Below are 18,171 nucleotides of genomic sequence, written 5' to 3' on the forward strand. Positions count from 1 at the left end.
CACCAAATCAGTCCTTGTATCATAAGACAGAAGATATTTATACTGAAGCTCATGTGTTTATTTAGGAATCATCCTTAAAATGGATAATGCTTAAAATAATTGAGATGAACAGAAGGCAATTAGAATAAATTCTTATTAAGTTGCACTAATAGAGAGGGATGTCAGTTGAAATTTATTAAAAATCTAAAGTCTAGGATATTGTTTTCATTCATATTCTAAAAATTATCTGAAGGACAAACATTATTTTTCCCCAGTATCACATAATTGCTTCCTATTTCTTTTATGCCAATTAGCAGGGAGGATACAGGCCATCCAAATTCTACCTAATTTCCCATGAACACTACTGACAAAAATCAGTGTCTTTTGACAGACACAAATCCCAGAATATCTCTTCACCCTCTTTTAAAAAATTCTGAACTTTATCAGCCACTCCTAGACTGCCCTTGCTTTGATGGGCTGTTTTGAGCATCACTTTCAATGTTTTTTTTTTTTTTGGCCTATAGTTAACTTACAATAGTTAATTATAGTTAATTTTGGCCTATAGTTAATTTAATGTACAGGTGTACAGCAAAGTGAGTCAGTTATACACACACACGTATCCACTCATTTTCAGATTCTTCACAGAGTACTGAGTAGGGTTTGGGATGGACAGGTACACACTGCTACATTTAAAGTGGATAACCATCAAGGACCTGCTATAGAGCGCGGGGAACGCTGCTCAGGGCCGTGTAACAGCCTGGATGGGAGGGGGCTTTGGGAGAGGATGGATACATGTGTATGTGTGGCTGAGTCCCTTTGCTGTTCACTTGGAACAATCACAACATTGTTAATTGCCTATACTCCAATACAAAATAAAAAGTTTAAAAAAATTCAGGATGCTAATAATAAAAAAACTCTTACTTGTGAGAACAAGTGTACAGTAAGTCCCCTATATGAATGAGTTCCATTCTGAGAGTGTGATCATAGGTCCAGTTTGTTCATAAGTTCCACAAAGTTAGCTGAGGTGCTCAACTAACACAATTGACTATGTCATACTGTACTAAGTTTGTAATACTTCTCACACAAATAATACATAGCAAACAAATACTACAAATAAAGAAAACATTTGTTAATCCTACAGTACCTTGAAAAGTACAGTGGTCCAGTATGACAGCTGACACCCAGGCCCACGTTCCCAGCTTTGAAAGTTTGCAACTTGAAGGTTCGTATGTAAGGGACTTGCTATACATGGAAACCAACAGAAGCTCTCTGCAAACAGGGGCTGCTGCCACAGGGCATGGGGACGGAGAGTGGGAAAGATACTCACAGAGCTCAGAGAGCACTCTCCTAGGACATACATTTCTGTATTTCTGTGTGTGCTGTGTGCTAAGTTGCTTTAGTTGTGTCTGATTCCTTGTGACCCCACGGCCTGTAGCCCGCCAGGCTCCTCTCTCCACGGGGATTCTCCAGACAAGAATACTGGAGTGGGTTGCCATGCCCTCCTCCAGGAGATCTTCCCAACCCAGGGATCGAACCTGTGTCCCTTACGTCTCCTGCATTGGCAGGTGGACTCTTTACCACTAGCACCACCTGGGAAGTCCTTTGTGTTTCTACTTAACATCAAAAGCTGGATTTGGTGAATTCTCTAAGTCGACATTTCTTTTTAGGGGGAGCACTTTTCAGAGACAACTGTCATGCCCTTTGAGGTAGTCACCATCGCTTGATTCCTAGAATGGACACCTCTGGTCTGACCTTGACTCTCACTGACAGCTCAGGTTGGACCGACAGGGCTCCTCCCTTCCTCTCACATGACCTGAGGCCTCACCTAAGCCCCACACCAGTGCTCACGGGTTTATGCTATCTGCATTTTGTCCTGACCCATGACATGTCCTGACCTTTGGTAATTTGTTTCAGTCCCTTTAATTTTTCACTAACATGTTCACGTTCTTCTTTATCTTGGCATAAATTCGTAAGTGGATCTCAGCTGAGGCTTTGATCGGAAGCTTGTGCTTCATCTGGAAGTTTCAGAGACAGACTCACGGCTGGCTGTCTCATTTCCAGCTTGGGTGCGTGCTCAGTCACCCAGGTTTTCACAGCTCCATGGATGGCAGCGTGCCAGCCTCCTCTGTCCATGGCGTTCTCCAGGCAACCCCATGGGGGTTGGGTTGCCATTTCCTTCTCTGGGAATCTTCCTGACCCAGGGATGGAACCTGCATCTTCTATCTTGGCAGGCGAATTCTTTACCACTGAGCCACCTCAGAAGCCTCCCTTCCCAGCTTGGCACTCCTTTTATATTCCATCAGTGAAATCATGACATAAAATTACATTTCTGTTTGCCTTGGTCTCAGTATTTAAAGAGCTTCTGGAGACCTACGGATGCATTGTTCTGAAATTGTACTCATCTTACACTAAAATTTTTTTCTGCTAGAAAAAGAGCAGGTCATTAACATGACTGCCCAGATTCTCTTTTCTTGGATTTTTGTAAGATCTTTTCACTGGCTTTTTCCATCTCCCTGAGTATGGTGCTTTTTTTTCTTTTCCTCACTCATGAAGATGCTGAGAAGATAATGTGTAAAAGGATCTTCCACGTGCTTGAACTTGCTTGGAGGCAGAGTCTCCATTTATGCTGGGGGAAGGGGGGCTCAGCTCTAAGTGCTATGATGATTGTGGAGTGTTGCTCTAGGCTTCCCGGATTCGAATCATTTGTCTATTTATATATCCCTTCACAGGTTGTAAATTGCAGCCACCAGGTCACCCTTGGCTATTAACAGGACAGAAAACTGCCTGTAGTGCATTCTGTTCATGTCTGTGTTCCGATAATACAAAAAAGAGCCTGAGAATCCTTTCCTGGCCTTGGTAACAAAGACACTTGTCAGATACTCCACTGGGGGTTAATGATGCAGAGTGTGTGCGGAAGACAGGGTCCCACCCCTAACCTTGCATGTGCATGGATTCCTATTAAGTATTGGTTGCTCAGACGGTAAAGAATCCACCTGCTAATGCGGGAGACTCAGGAGACATGGTTTGGATCCCTGGGTCAGGAAGATCCCCTGGAGAAGGGAATGGCAACCCACTCCAATATTCTTGCCTGGAGAATCTCAAGGACAGAGGAGCCTGGCAGGCTACAGTCCATGGGGTGGCACAGAGTTGGACAGGACTGAGCCACTAACACTGGTGTCCTTAATTGTGTGTTTCAGATATTACTACCCTCTTATTACTCCAGTTGTATGGCTGAGATATTCTGAGTGTTTGTTTACCTCCTTTTGGGGTCATAATATGTACTCTGTTCTCTGGAGCTGAAAAACAGGAAGCTACTCATTTTTCTGGATATCATGGGTCACATCACATGCTATAGAGTTGGCCAAGTTTGCCCACAAAATGAGCCTGATAGAGGCTGGGGAATTAAAGCTTTGCCAACAGCCCTTAGTCAAGAAGGGGGCGAGGGGTGGGATGAAGTGGGAGGTGGGAGGGAGGCTTCAGAGGGAGGGGACATATGTATACCTGTGGTTGATTCATGTTGATGTATGGCAGAAACCTACACAACATTGTATATCAATTTTCCTCCTATGGCTGCTCCCCCCCATAGGGGACGTGGCCTGAGAGCCATGTGGACACGTTAACAGAACCACAGGGGGATGTTTAACCCAGTTGCTGTGTAGGGAGCTCGTTGCCCTGTCCTTGTCCTGCCCTGTTACAGAAGAAAATGCATGCATGCTAAATCGCTTCAGTCGTGTCTAACTCTGCGGCCCCATGGACTGTAGCCTGCCAGGCTCCTCTGTGCTTGGGATTCTCCAGTCAGGAATACTGGAGTGGGTTGCCATTTCCTTCTCCAGGGGATCTTCCTTGACTCAGGGATCGAATGAGCACTCTCTTTTATTCTTAAGAATGTCTTGATTTGGACCATGAATGACTACAGGTCTAATTTAGTCTACTCAAAAAGTTCCAGAAGTTTCCTTTCTTCCAGAAGCTGCCTTAGATCCTTCCAGGCAGGACTGGGGGCTGGTCTGCATGTTCTCCTGAAGTGCAGGACATGCCCGTCCCCGTATCTCTGCCCCACTCAAACCTGTGTGGTTCCCGAGGCCAAGCTCTACATCCCCAAACATTTATTTATTCCCAGATGGCACAGGATTGACACCTAAAAGGCACTCGAGTTTTGATTGAAATAATTATGAAATTGGAAGCCCAGGTCTGTAATCCACATGGGGTGTGGCTTAGGGAGAGTGATCCGGAGCAAGAAAAGGCTGACTAGAGCCTTGAGCAGGAGTCGGCCAGGTAAAGAAGGAAACAGGTCCAAGCATTTCAGAGAGAATGGCAGGAGCTAAAAGAACCCACAGTAACTCAGCGGACACAGCAGCAGCCTAGGTGTGAGGGTTCCTCTACAGGTAAGCCTGGGGGCAGTAATACGGGCTGGGGAAGGAGAGGCTCGGTGTATAAACTGATGAGTTTGCACTGGGTCAAGGAAGAGCCACAGCTTTGTTGACCAGATACCTAATTATTAGCCAGGCACTAGGTTAGGTGTTTTATCTCAACTTGTCCTCGAAATTCTCCGAGTAGTTAGACATAGGTGTTACCCTATTTAATAGATGAGAACTTTATTTATGTTTAAGTTAAGCTTTATTTGAGTATAGTTGTTTTCCAATGTTGTTATAGTTTCTGATGTACAGCAGAGTGAATCAGCTATATATACATATATCCCATCTTTTTTGGGTTGCCTTTCCATTTAGGTCAAATCAATACTGGGAAAGAGAAAAATAAATAAAAATTCTAAAAAAATATGTGAGAAAACCCAGGTAAATAAAAACAAAAAATATATGTTATTTATTTTTATATAACCTGGGTTTTCTCACCTATCTGAGAAAACCCAGGTTAGAGGGAGTTTGTATGATCTGACTGATGTCACATGGTTGAAAGTGGATTCAAACCATGAGGGTTTGACATCGCACCGGGGCATATCTATCTCTTTCTCTTTTTCTCTCATCCTCATTTTATCTCCCTCAGACACACAAAGGCACACGCACAATCTCAGACTCAATGAGGATCCACTGAAGTGCTTGAAGCTGGGAAATTACATGGTCAGGTCTCTCTTTTAGGAAAACTATCATGGGGGGTGTTTGGGATCCGAAGTTTGAAGTAGGACATCAGGAGCTGTGATGCCTGCTCAGAGGCTGGTGTAGACATCCAGGTGGGAAGGAATGAACCTGATTCAAAGTAGAAGTAGTAAAGACAGTGAAGAGGGAGTGGACCCAAGAGATGCTGAGGACATAGAATCAACTTGGAAAGCCCAACGTAGACTTGGAAAGGGAGGTTGAAAATTTGGTTGTGAATTCAAGCCTTGTCTCTTTGTAAACCAGGTGGGTTAAGTCAGGTGGTGCAGTTCCTTGGAACTGGGAAGCAGTTGTGTAAAGAGTCTGGAGGATGAGTTCAGCTTTGGGCCTGTTTGCATTGAATCATCCATGCAATATCCATATGGATTTATTTATAGAACATGCAGGACTGAGACTCAGAAGAAAGACCTGGGATAGATGTCTAGATGTAGGAGTCATCAGCTTAAATCAGAAGAAATGACCCAGGTCAGAGACAGCAGAAGACCCAGGATGTGAGAACACTCGAGGCTCCTGCAGGGTCTCAGGAGAGAGGCTGGAGGAAAATCAGGATAAAATCTTGTCACAAAAACCAGGGGTAGGGGGAGAGGTCAAAGAGGAAATGAGTGGGAGCACAGGTGGGAAAAACCCCAACATAATCCTGTTTCTGCCAAGTGAAAGTCGCTCTGTCGTGTCTCTTTGTGACCCCATGGACTGTACAGTCCGTGGAATTCTCCAGGCCAGAATATTGGGGTGGGTAGCCATTCCCTTCTCCAGGGGATCTTCCAACCCAGAGATTGAACCCTTGTCTCCTGCATTGCAGGTGGATTCTTTACCAGAGGTACCAGATACAAAGTATCATGTACATCTTACAAAACATACAGTGGCTTTCAGGAGTGTATTTGAAACTATTACAAAACTAAATTGATACTTAAAGGCATTGGAATTATAGTTGCTATTCAGAATTATAGGTGCTGTTCATTTACTATTCATTAATCAAGTGTCTACTTGTATCTGACTACTAAGGTGTACCATAACTTAAACCTGGATTAAGCCCCATTGACTCAAAGTTTTTGCCTTTGGGAGGTGGAAAGACTTTGGCCCCAAATTCTGCAAATGTCATTGGGACCAAATGTCACTTTGACTCTAGAGAGGGAGCTTCTGAATATTATCAGCAGTGCTGGGCTTCAGGGCTTCCTGAGCAAAGTGTTTATCTTGATGGCATAACCCCAGTTCATCTGGATGAAATAGCGCAGTGCTGGCATTTTCATGGAATGGGTCCCTGGACCCAGATGAAGAAAAATGGAAGTTATTGAGCCCTCGTGTACCAGTCTTTCCTCTGGGACAGCCGTTTTGTCCTTGTCCTTGATAGAGATATCTGAAACCCTCAAGTCTAATGGATTTTCTGCTCTGTCTGGATATGTTCCCTTGGTAGCAATGGCAAACTTGAAGAAATACTGTAAAGGTTATCAAAGGTTAATAGTTTCTCAACGTGTGTTTTTTTTTTTTTTCCCCTAGGCAGATAACAACCCCCAAGTCCTTTCAGGCAAAGAGATTCAATAATAAGACTATAATTACAATAGAGACACTGGTGGATATTCTTCCACTGATAATCTGCCTTTATCTAAGAGTTTTATTTTATTTTTGTCAGTACCCATCTCCTTCCAAAATTATTTGCAATATTTTAAAATAAAGGGCACAATACAAATACAGTTAAAATAGAAACAGAACACCAAAGACCATGTACAGGATAAAAAAGGACATAAATACTCTGAAAACCCACTCTGACAGAGGATGAGATAGTTAGATGGCACCATCAACTCAACGGACGTGAGTTTCAGCAAACTCCAGGAGATAATGAAGGACAGGGAACCCTGGCATGCTTCAGTCCATGGGGTTGCAAAGAGCTGGACACGACTGAGTGACTGAACGGCAAACCCAATCTGCTATATTTGAAGCTTTAAGATTTCTAATAGATTAAAGTAAGTTTTCTTTTGAGTCTCTGAAAGTATTGTTGATCAACATTTTCCCATTAGCCCTAAAAAGTAAATAGATGAATTGGATATATTTAAAAACTGAAACAGATTCTTTACCACTGAGCCATCTGGGAAGCCCAGATAGTATAGTATTGCAGTATTTATTGAAAAACAATCTGCATATAAGTGGACCTGCATAGTTCAAGCCCATGTTGTTTAAGGGACAACTATATTCCTACGTAACTGTAAAAGTCACCTATAAAATGTACTGGTGGTTGAGTACAATACTAGTGAATCAAACTTCATTAACGTCATCTGGTTTTAACTGCTGTGTTTCAGTAACAACTTTAGGCAACCTTTAGCTCATAAATGGGCTTCCCTGGTGGCCCAGATGGTGAAGAATCTGCCTGCATTGCAGGAGACATGGGTTTGATCCTTGGGCTGGGAAGATGCCCTGGAGAAGAGAATGGTTACTCACTCCAGTATTCTGGCCTGGAGAATTCCATGGACAGAGGAGCCAGATTGACTACAGTCCATGGGGTCACAAAGATAATTTAGAAAAATCTTCCCTTCATTTATAAGCACTAGAGCTTTTATTTATTTTATTTATAAAATAGAGCTTGTTCTGTATGCAATATTTATTAGTTTTTCCTAGTTTCCAGAGTACCTCTCTATAAAACATCTGGCTGTTTGATACATATGCTATGATATACCTCCACACAACTTTTTCCTTTTAAACAGAGAACAGACTTTTGAATCACAGAAGTTGTTTTTCTTTCTTTTTTTTTTTAAGGCTCGGGAATTTAACCTGGCTAAAAATGCTTTCAGGCTTCCCTGCTGGCTCAGCAGTAAAGAATCCACCTGCCAATCAATGCAGGAGATGAAGGATACTCAGGTTTGATCCCTGCATCTGGAAGATCCCCCTGGAGAAGGGAATGGCAGCCCACTCCAATATTCTTGCCTGGAGAATCCATTGTTCAGGGGAGCCTGGCAAACTACAGTCCATGGGGTACAAAGAACTGGACATGAATTAGCAACTAAACAAAACCAGAAATGCTTTTGCACTATGAAATAAAGATCAACAAGGTCCAGCTGTAGCTGATCACTGAGGAGTTTCATCACAGCATATTTGAAAGCAATTAGATAAGATTAATATATTCTACTAGATTTTCTTAAAAAGAAAAAGTTGTACAGTTTCACAGTTCTAAAACAAAATTAAAGCATGACTGCTGTTTTTACTTAGTATAATATGGTTCAGATCATGAGCATTTGAGTAAGAGGTGGTCTCTGACCTCTTATTGTTTATAGTCTTATCAGTGAACGATACGTGTGAACAAAAACCTGCACACAACTGTCAGACAGAATGTACATACTGTTAAAGACAGAGTGAACTCTGTGAAATGTAAACCTGGCTGATTTCAAAGTATGCCTCTCAAGATAACAACAACCTTTCATTGCCCTTATGATCACAATTTTATCCATTCATTGTATTTAGTGACAATAAAAATAACTTGTGCTGTCGTTGTGTCCAACTCTTTTCAACCCCATGAATTATAGCCCACCAGGCTCCTCTGTCCATGGGATTCTCCAGGTAAGAATGCTGGAATGGGTTGCCATGCCCTCCTCCAGGGGATCTTCCCAACCCAAGGGATCAAACCCATGTCTCCTGTGTCTCCTGCATTGGAAGGATGATTCTTTACCACTGAACCACCTGGAAAGCCCTAAAAATAACTGATAAAACTTACTAAATAACCAGTCCCAGGTACTGTTCTGATTGCCTTCTGTGTTTTATGTTACTCATAATAACCCCATGAAGAAAACAAAGCCCAGAGCAGTTAATGGTAAGGAAGAGGCCTGGGAATCACAAGCAGGTTTGGCTTGTTTCTGAAGCCTTTTCTTAACACCTCTGCTACCCAAAGATGGCAGAACTTAAACCCATCAATGAAGAATCACTCATGTATATGTGCAGACTCATCAAATTGTACATATTAAATTTGCAGTTACCTCAATAAAGCTGTTAGAGAAATAATTTAAGAGCTTCCCTGATGGCTCACTGGTAAACGATCTGCCTGCCAATGCAGAAGACAGTGGTTTGGTCCCTGGTCTGGGAAGATCCCACATGCTGAAAAGCAACTAAACTCATGTGCCACAACTACTGAGCCTGTGCCCTAGGGCCCAGGAGCCTCAACTACTGAAGCCTTAGAGCCTGTGCTCTGCAACCAGAGAAGTCACTGCAATGAGAAGCCCACTTAACATGCAACTAGAGAGTAGCCCCTGCTCACCACGACTAGAGAAAAGCCTGTGTAGCAATGAAGACCCAGAACAGTCAAATTAATTTTAAAAAGATATTTTTAAAAATTTAAAAAATTAAAATTAAAAGAAGAAAAGCCTAGTTAGACTTGTTCAGATATCTTGTTTTCATGTACCATTCCTCCGAGAGTCCCAACAGCTATTTTAAAGCCAAAGCACTCAGAATTCCTTGGTCTATACTTCCTGGCTGATGTGGGTAGATCATTTGGATAGTTCAGAACTTGTGTGATTTTATTTTCAACCTCAAATGTTCAGATTAGCTGTCACAAAAAGCCCAGACCCTTCTATGCTGTGTCAAACAGGCTGTGGAGAAGTCATTTCTATTAAGCAGATGTCACCATGTCTCCTGTTTTCCTCTTTTCATGTTCCTTCAGCTTTTTTTTAGTAGAAAAAAAAATTAAAAGCTTCCAATATATTCTTTCTCTTGCCAAGCTGCAATTTTAAAAAGCAGCAGACAAAACATAGTTCTGTAGATTTGTCTCTGCTTTCTAAGATCTTCTAAGATCTTAGTTTTAAGATCAGCTCAGCCCAGTACCTCAGGATAACTCATGTGAGGCTCAGATGAGTGGTGGACCTAATCTGTTATTATAAATAGCTCTGATCTCAATAAGAAACAATCAAAATAATAATGCCTAAGGTATCAGTACTGCCGCTCTCTAGGGTCCTGCCTCACCCAGCAGATGTGTTGACAAGCTTTCCGGTAAAATGCCTTTATTAGGGTCCACAGACAGAATACCACACAGGCTGCAGCATTTCTGTTTTCTCTACTGCAGGAGAAAGTTACTAGAAAATCCCACACCACCTTTACCTCAGCTCAGTGTAAAAACCCTTGGCAATTATTATTCATAGACTTTTTTTTAATAGGAAATATGTTTATTATTGATCATGGCAATTTAAAAATATTCATTTTTTCTCAGGGTTGGTCCATCATACTCTTTAAAGATATTAAATATATCAAAATTGAGAGCAATTCTGTTTAATATCACAGAAAAACTTCTGTATGGTAAGCAAGACAGGAACTTCTAACAATGAAACAAGGTCTTATTCATAGACTTTTTGATGATGGCCATTCTGACTGGGGTGAGGGGGTACCTCATTGTGGTTTTAATTTGCATTTCTCCAGTAATGAGCAAGGGCAAACATCTTTTCATGTGTTTATTATCCATCTGTATGTCTTATTTGGATAAATGTCTGTTTAGGTCTTCTACCCACTTTAAAAAAATTAATTTATTTTTTATTGAAGGATAATTGCTTTACAGAATTTTGCTGTTTTCTGTCAAACCTCACCATGAATCAGCTATAGGTACACATGATTCCCTTCCCTTTTGAGCCTCCCTCCCATTTTCCTCGCCATCCCACCCCCCTAGCTTGATACAGAGCCCCTGTTTGAGTTTCCTGAACCATACAGCAAATTCCCACTGGCTATCTATTTTACACATGGTAATGTAAGTTTCCATGTTACTCTTTCCATACAGCTCACCCTCTCCTCCCCTCTCCCCAGGTCCATAAGTCTATTCTCTATGTCTGTTTCTCCACTGTTGCCCTGTAAGCAAATTCTTCAGTACCATTTTTCGCTATTGAGTTGTATGAGCTGCTTGTATATTTTGGAAATTAATCCTTTGTCAGTTGTTGCATTTGCTATTATTTTCTCCCATTCTGAGGGTTGTCTTTTCACCTTGCTTATAGTTTCCTTTGCTGTGCAAAAGCTTTTAAGTTTAATCAGGTCCCACTTGTATAGTTTTGTTTTTATTTCTGTTACTCTAGGAGGTGGGTCATAGAGGATCTTGCTTTGATTTATGTCATCGAGTGTTCTGCCTATGTTTTCCTCTAAGAGTTTTATAGTTTCTGGTCTTACATTTAGGTCTTTAATCCATTTTGAGTTTATCTTTGTGTATGGTGTTAGGAAGTGTCCTAATTTCATTCTTTTACATATAGCTGTCCAGTTTTCCCAGCACCATTTATTGAAGAGGCTGTCTTTGCCCCATTATATATTCTTGCCTCCTTTGTCAAAAATAAGTTACCCATAACTGCATGGGTTTATTTCTGGGCTTTCTATCTTGTTCCATTGGCCTATATTTCTGTTTTTGTGCCGGTACCATAATGTCTTGATGACTGTAGCTTTGAAATATAATCTGAAGTCAGGAAGGTTGATTCCTCCAGCTCCATTCTTCTTTCTCAAGACTGCTTTGGCTAATCAGGGTCTTTTGTGTTTCCATATGAATTGTGAAATTTTTTGTTCTAGTTCTGTGAAAAATGCCCATGGTAATTTGATAGGGATTGCATTGAATCTGTAGATTGTATTTGGTAGTATATTCATTTTCACAATATTGAGGCTTCCCTGGTGGCTCAGAGGGTAAAGTGTCTACCTACAATGCAGGAGGCCCAGGTTCAATCCCTGGGTTGGGAAGATCCCCTGGAGAAGGACATGGCAACCCACTCCAGTATTCTTGCCTGGAGAATCCCATGGCTGGAGGAGCCTGGTGGGCTATATATATAGTCCATGGGGTCACAGAGAGTTGGACACGACTGAGTGACTTCACTTTCACTAAGGAATATCGAATATCTCTCCATCTGTTTATGTCATCTGATTTCTTTTCATTAGTGCCTTATAATTTTCTGTGTACAGTTCTTTTGTCTCTTTAGGTAAGTTTATTCCTAGATATTTAATTCTTTTTCTGGCAATGGTGAATGGGATTAATTCCTTAATTTCTCTTTCTGATTCTTCATTGTTAGTATATAGAAATGTAAGTGATTTCTGTGTATTGATTTTGTATCCTGCAACTTTGCTGAATTCACTGATTAGCTCTAGTAATTTTCTGATACCATCTTTAGGGTTTTCTATGTACAGTATCATGTCATCTACAAACAGTGAGAGCTTTACTTCTTTTCTGATCTGGATTCCTTTTATTTCTTTTTCTTCTTTGATTGCTGTGGCTAGGACTTCCAGAACTATGTTGGATAATAGTGGCAAAAGAGGACATTCTTGTCTTGTTTCTGATCTTAGGGGGAATGCTTTCAGTTTTTCATCACTGAGAATAGTGTCTGTCATAGGCTTATCATATATGGCCTTTACTATGTTGAGGTAGGTTCCTTCTATGCCCATTTTTTGAAGAATTTTAATCATGAATGGGTGCTGAATTTTGTCAAAGGCTTTTTCTGCATCTATTGAGATGATCATATGGTTTTTATCTTTCAATTTATTAATATGGTGTATCAGATTGATTGCTATGGTTTTTCCAGTGGTCATGTATGGATGTGAGAGTTGGACTGTGAAGGAAGCTGAGCACCGAAGAATTGATGTATTTGAACTGTGGTGTTAGAGAAGACTCTTGAGAGTCCCATGGACTGCAAGGAGATCCAACCAGTCCATCCTAAAGGAGATCATTCCTGGGTGTTCATTGGAAGGACTGATGTTGAAGCTGAAACTCCAATACTTTGGCCACCTGATGCGAAGAGCTGACTCATTTGAAAAGACCCTGATGCTGGGAAAGATTGAGGGCAGGAGGAGAAGGGGACAACAGACGATGAGATGTTTGGATGGCCATCGACTTGATGGACATGGGTTTGGGTGGACTCTGGGAGTTGGTGATGGACAGGGAGGCCTGGCGTGCTGCAGTTCATGGGGTCACAAAGAGTTGGACATGACTGAGTGACTGAACTGAACTGAACTGAACATTGATTGATTTCTGTATATTGAAGAATCCTTGCACCCCTGGAATAAACCCAACTTTATCATGGTGTATGAGCTTTTTGATGCGTTGCTGAATTGTTTGCTAAAATTTTATTGAGGACTTTTGCATCTATGTTCATCAGGGATATAGGCCTGTAGTTTTCTTTTTTTGTGTTGTCTTTGTCTTGTTTTGGTATCAGGGTGATGGTGGCCTCATAGAATGAGTTTGGAAGTGTTCCTTCCTCTGCAATTTTTTAAAAAGAGTTTTAGAAGGATAGGCATTCTCTCTTCTCTCAATGTTTGATAGAATTTTCCTGTGAAGTCATCTGGTCCTGGGCTTTTGTTTTTTGAGAGGTTTTGGATCACAGCTTCAATTTCAGTGCTTGTAATTGGATTGTTCATAATTTCTATTTTTTCTTGGTCCATTCTTGAAAGATTAAACTTTCCTAAGAATCTGTCCATTTCTTCCAGATTATCTATTTTATTGCTATATAGTTGTTCATAATAGTCTCTTATAATACTTTGTATTTCTGCATTGTCTGTTGTAACCTCTCCTTTTTCATTTCTAATTTTGTTGATTTGATTTTTCTCTCTCTTTTTCTTGATGAGTCTGGCTAAGGGTTTGTAAATTTTGTTTATCTTCTCAAAGAACCAGCTTTTAGTTTTATTAATCTTTACTATTGTTTCTTTCTTTTTCATTTATTTCTGCTTGAACCTTTATGATTTCTTTCCTTCCACTAATTTTGTTTGTTTTTCTTTTCTCCTTTTTCCAGTTGCTTTAAGTGTAAAGTTAGGTTGTCTAGTCAATGTTTATCTTGTTTGTTGAGGTAGGATTGTACTGCTATAAACTTCCCTCTTAGAACTGCTTTTGGTGCATCCCATAGGTTTTGAGTTGTATTTTCATTGTCATTTGTTTCTATAAATTTTTTGATTTCCCTTTTGATTTCTTCAGTAACCTGTTGGTTACCTAGAAACGTGTTATTTAATCTCCATGTGTTTGTGTTTCTTTCCGTTTTTTTCCTGTAATTGATGTCCAGTCTCATAGCATTGTGGTCGGAGAAGACGCTTGATACAATTTCAATTTTGTCAAATTTACTGAGGTTTGATTTGCAACTCAAGATGTGGTCTATCCTGGAGAATGTTCCATGTGCACTTGAGAAGAAGGTGTATTCTTCTGCATTTGGATGGAATATCCTGTAGATATCAATGAGATCCATCTCATCTAATGTATAATGTAAGACTTGTATTTCCTTATTAATTTTCTGTTTTGATGATCTGTCCATTGGTGTGAGTGGGGTGTTAAAGTCTCCTACTATTATTGTGTTGCTGTCAACTTCTCCTTTTATGTCTGTTAGTGTTTGTCTTATGTATTGAGGTACTCCTATGTTGGGTGCATAGATATTTACAATTGTTGTGTCTTCCTCTTGGATTGATCCCTTGATCATTATGTAATGTCCTTCCTTATCTCTTGTAATCTTTTTTATTTTTAAGGTCTATTTTGTCTGATATGAGGATTGCTATTCCAGCTTTCTTTTGCTTCCCATTTGCATGGAATGTATTTTTCCATCCTCTCACTTTCAGTATATAAGTGTCTTGATATCTGAAGTGAGTTTCTTGTAGATAGCATATATATGGGTCTTGTTTTTGTATTCATTCAGCCAGTGTGTGTCTTTTGGTTGGAGCATTTGATCCATTTACATTTAAAGTAATTATTGATATATATATGTTCCTATTGCCATTTTCTAATTCTTTGGGGTTGATTTTGTAGATCTTTTTTCTTTTGTTGTATTTCTTGACTATATAAGTCCCTTTAACATTTGTTGTAAAGGTGGTTTGGTGGTACTGAAATCTCTTTTGCTTGTCTGAAAAGCTTTTTATTTTTCCATCAATTTTGAATGAGATCCTTGCTGGGTACAGTAATCTTGGTTGTAGATTTTTCCCTTTCAGTACTTTAAATATATCCTGCCATTTCCTTCTTGCCTGCAGAGTTTCTGCTAAAAGATCAGCTGTTCTGCCCACTTTTTGATTGGGTTGTTTGTTTTTCTGATATGAGCTGCTTGTATATTTTGGAGATTAATCCTTTGTCAGTTGTTTCATTTGTTATTATTGTCTCCCATTCTGAGGGCTTTCTCCCATTCTCTATCTTTTCACCTTGTTTATAGTTTCCTTTGCTGTGCAAAAGCTTTTAAATTTCATTAGGTCCCATTTGTTTATTTTTGTTTTTATTTCCATTACTCTAAGAGGTGGGTCATAGAGGCGCTTGCAGTTTGTCATAGAGTGTTCTGCCTGTGTTTCCTCTAAGAGTTTTAGAGTATGGAGAAAACGGAATCTTCTTGCACTGTTGATGGGAATGAAAACTGATACAGCCACTCTGGAGAAGAGTATGGAGGTTCCTTAAAAAACTAGGAATAAAAGTACCATATGAGCTGGGAATCCCACTAATGGGTATGTACATTGGTGAAACCATAATTGATTAGGACACATGTACCCCAATATTCATTGCATCCCTGTTTACAATAGTTAGGATATGAAAGCAATCTAGATGTCCATTGATAGGTGAATGGATAAAGAACCTGCAGTACATACATACAATGGAATATCACTCAGCTATAAAAGCAATGTATTTGTGTAGATTCTAGTGAGGTGGATGAACCGTGAGCCTATGATACAAAGTGAAGTAAGTCAGAAAGAGAAAAACAAATATATTAACACATATATATGGAATCTAGAAAGATGGTACTGTGGAGCCTATTCGCAAGGCAGTCGTGGAGATGCAGACATAGAGGAGCAGGGGCTGGGGGTGGGGGAAGGAGAGGGTAGGACCAATGGAGAGAGTGGCATGGAAACATATATGATCACGTGTAAAACAGATAGCCAGTGGGAACTTACCATATGATTCAGGGAGCTCAGACTGGTGCTCTGTGATAACCTAGATGGGCGGGATGGGGCGAGAGGTAGGTGAAAGGTTCAAGAGGGAGGGGACATATGTATACTATGGCTGATTCATGTTGATGTATGGCAGAAACCAACTCAATATTATAAAGCAATCATCCTCCAATTAAAAATTAATAAATTAAAAAAATAAGAATGAACAAAGAAAACTTGGGAAGAATGAGGTAGTAGTAAATTATGGAGGTACATATATTTCACTCATTCTTATGCTATCATTTTTAGTCGTTGATGGATCTCAAAAGCAAACACTTGAGTGTATTTGATCTCCTTTGTCATTTATACCTATGATTTTCTTTTTAAGCTCTTTATTTAATTATTTTTTTATCCTTTCCCTTTTTATTTTTTTCTCAAACCTGTGCTCATGTCTTGGTAGTGGATCCGCTGCTCTCCTCAGTCACTCAGTCGTGTCCAGCTCTTTGTGATCCCATGGGCAATAGTAGCCCACCAGGCTCCTCTGTCCATGGGAGTCTTCAGTACTGGAGTAGTTGCCATGCCCTCCTCCAGGGGATCTTCCTGACCCAGAGATTGAACCCATATCTCAGCAGATTCTTTACCACTAGCGCCACCTGGGAAGCCCAAAGGTACTCTTACCCCAGGTGGGACTTGAACCCACAATCCCTGGCTTAGGAGGCCAGTGCCTTATCCATTAGGCCTCCGGGGCCTGTGCAGTGGATGGTTACCAATTTTTGGCATTGCAGCATTCATGTCTCTTAATTAACAATGCCATTATTTCCCTGGGGGAACTTCCTCTCCTCTGTTTGGAGTAGAGTTTGGGGAGATGGAATATATTCTCACTTCCCTGCCAGCCCCTTATCTGAAGCTCTTCATGCACTGCCTTGGGATAAAGAGCTAGGATAGGACATCATCTCCAAGATCCTCAATCTTGAGCTGGAGTGGAGATAGGTAGTTGCCTTTCTTTCATTTATAACAGGAGTCCCTCCATCCATCACACGCTAGTCGTAGTCTGACTCTTCCCAACCTTATGGATTGTAGCCACTAGGCTCCTCTGTCCATGGGACTTTCCAGGCAAGAATACTGGAGTGGGTTGCCATTTCCTCCTCCAGGGGATTCCTGACCCAGGGATCAAACGCACATCTCTCACATCTCCTGCATTGGCAGTCAGACTCTTTCCACTTGAGCCAACAGGGAAGCCCTATTACAGGGATGGATGGAGCCAGCTAAAACTATGAACATATTCCTCCAGCAAGGCTTTCTGGATTTTCCTGTTCCCAGGGTGTGTTCTTTAGCTTTCCTTTTGACCTGGGCAGATCCCCTATATCCTGTCATTAAACTCTCCTTTTGCTTCAGTTAGTTGAGACTGTTTGTGTTGCTTGCAGCAAAGGAATTCTAGTTGATACAATCCTTGACTGCATTTTCTCTTCCTTTATTATTATCAGTTATTTTTTCTGACCATTTCCAACTCATATTTTATCTCTTTCTATTAACGTATTGTCCTTTCATTTTTATTTTAAATTAACTTATTTATTTTTAATCAGTAGATGATTGCTTTACAATATTGGGTTGGTTTCTGCCATACATCACCGTGAATCAGCCAGAGGTGTACATATGTCTCCTCCCTCTTGAACCTCCCTCCCCCCTCCCACACCACCCCACCCCTCTAGGTGAGCACCAGATTGAGCTCCCTGCATCACATGGCAAATTCCCACTGACTTATCTGCTTTACACATGGAGCCTGTGCTCTGCAACCAGAGAAGTCACTGCAAAGAGAAGCCCACTTAACATGCAACTAGAGAGTTGCACTGGAGTGAGTAACCATTCTCTTTTCCAGGGCATCTTCCCAGCCCAAGAATCAAACCCATGTCTCCTGCAATGCAGGCAGATTCTTCACCATCTGGGCCACCAGGGAAGCTTGTATGTTTCAATATTATCCTTTCTTAACGCTTGGGATTTGTAGGTTTTCCCCCCTCAAAAGATAATACTTATTTGATTTCACTGAGATAGGTTTGTTCATTTTTGATCTCCTTCGTGAGTGTCATTTTGTGTTTCTATGTAGGCCTTCCATTTGCCTTTGTGAATGATTTTCCTTGCCTCGCCTAGCAGTGGTCACAGTTGGGTCGCTCATCAGGTTGTCTGGCTGTTCCTCTGGGGAGGGGGTCATTCTTGTTAGGATGTGGGCAGTGAAGGGGAGGCTCCTGGAGGGGGCAGGGACAGCAGAGAGGTCAGCTGTGGGTCTGCTTCCTGA

The 18,171-nt window shown here is 40.9% G+C and overlaps 1 protein-coding gene and 1 non-coding gene across 2 annotated transcripts in view; both read right to left on the reverse strand.

Moving 5' to 3' along the window:
- Positions 1 to 18,171, reverse strand: part of GALNTL6 (polypeptide N-acetylgalactosaminyltransferase like 6) — a 909,229-nt gene that overhangs the window by 151,534 nt on the left and 739,524 nt on the right. The gene's annotated exons all lie outside the window — the stretch shown is intronic.
- TRNAR-CCU lies at positions 16,557 to 16,629 on the reverse strand. Its single transcript has one exon. It is a non-coding gene; the product is annotated as a tRNA-Arg (tRNA).

The sequence above is a fragment of the Cervus canadensis genome, chromosome 14 (genome assembly GCF_019320065.1).
Source record: "Cervus canadensis isolate Bull #8, Minnesota chromosome 14, ASM1932006v1, whole genome shotgun sequence".
NCBI classification, from domain to species: domain Eukaryota; kingdom Metazoa; phylum Chordata; class Mammalia; order Artiodactyla; family Cervidae; genus Cervus; species Cervus canadensis.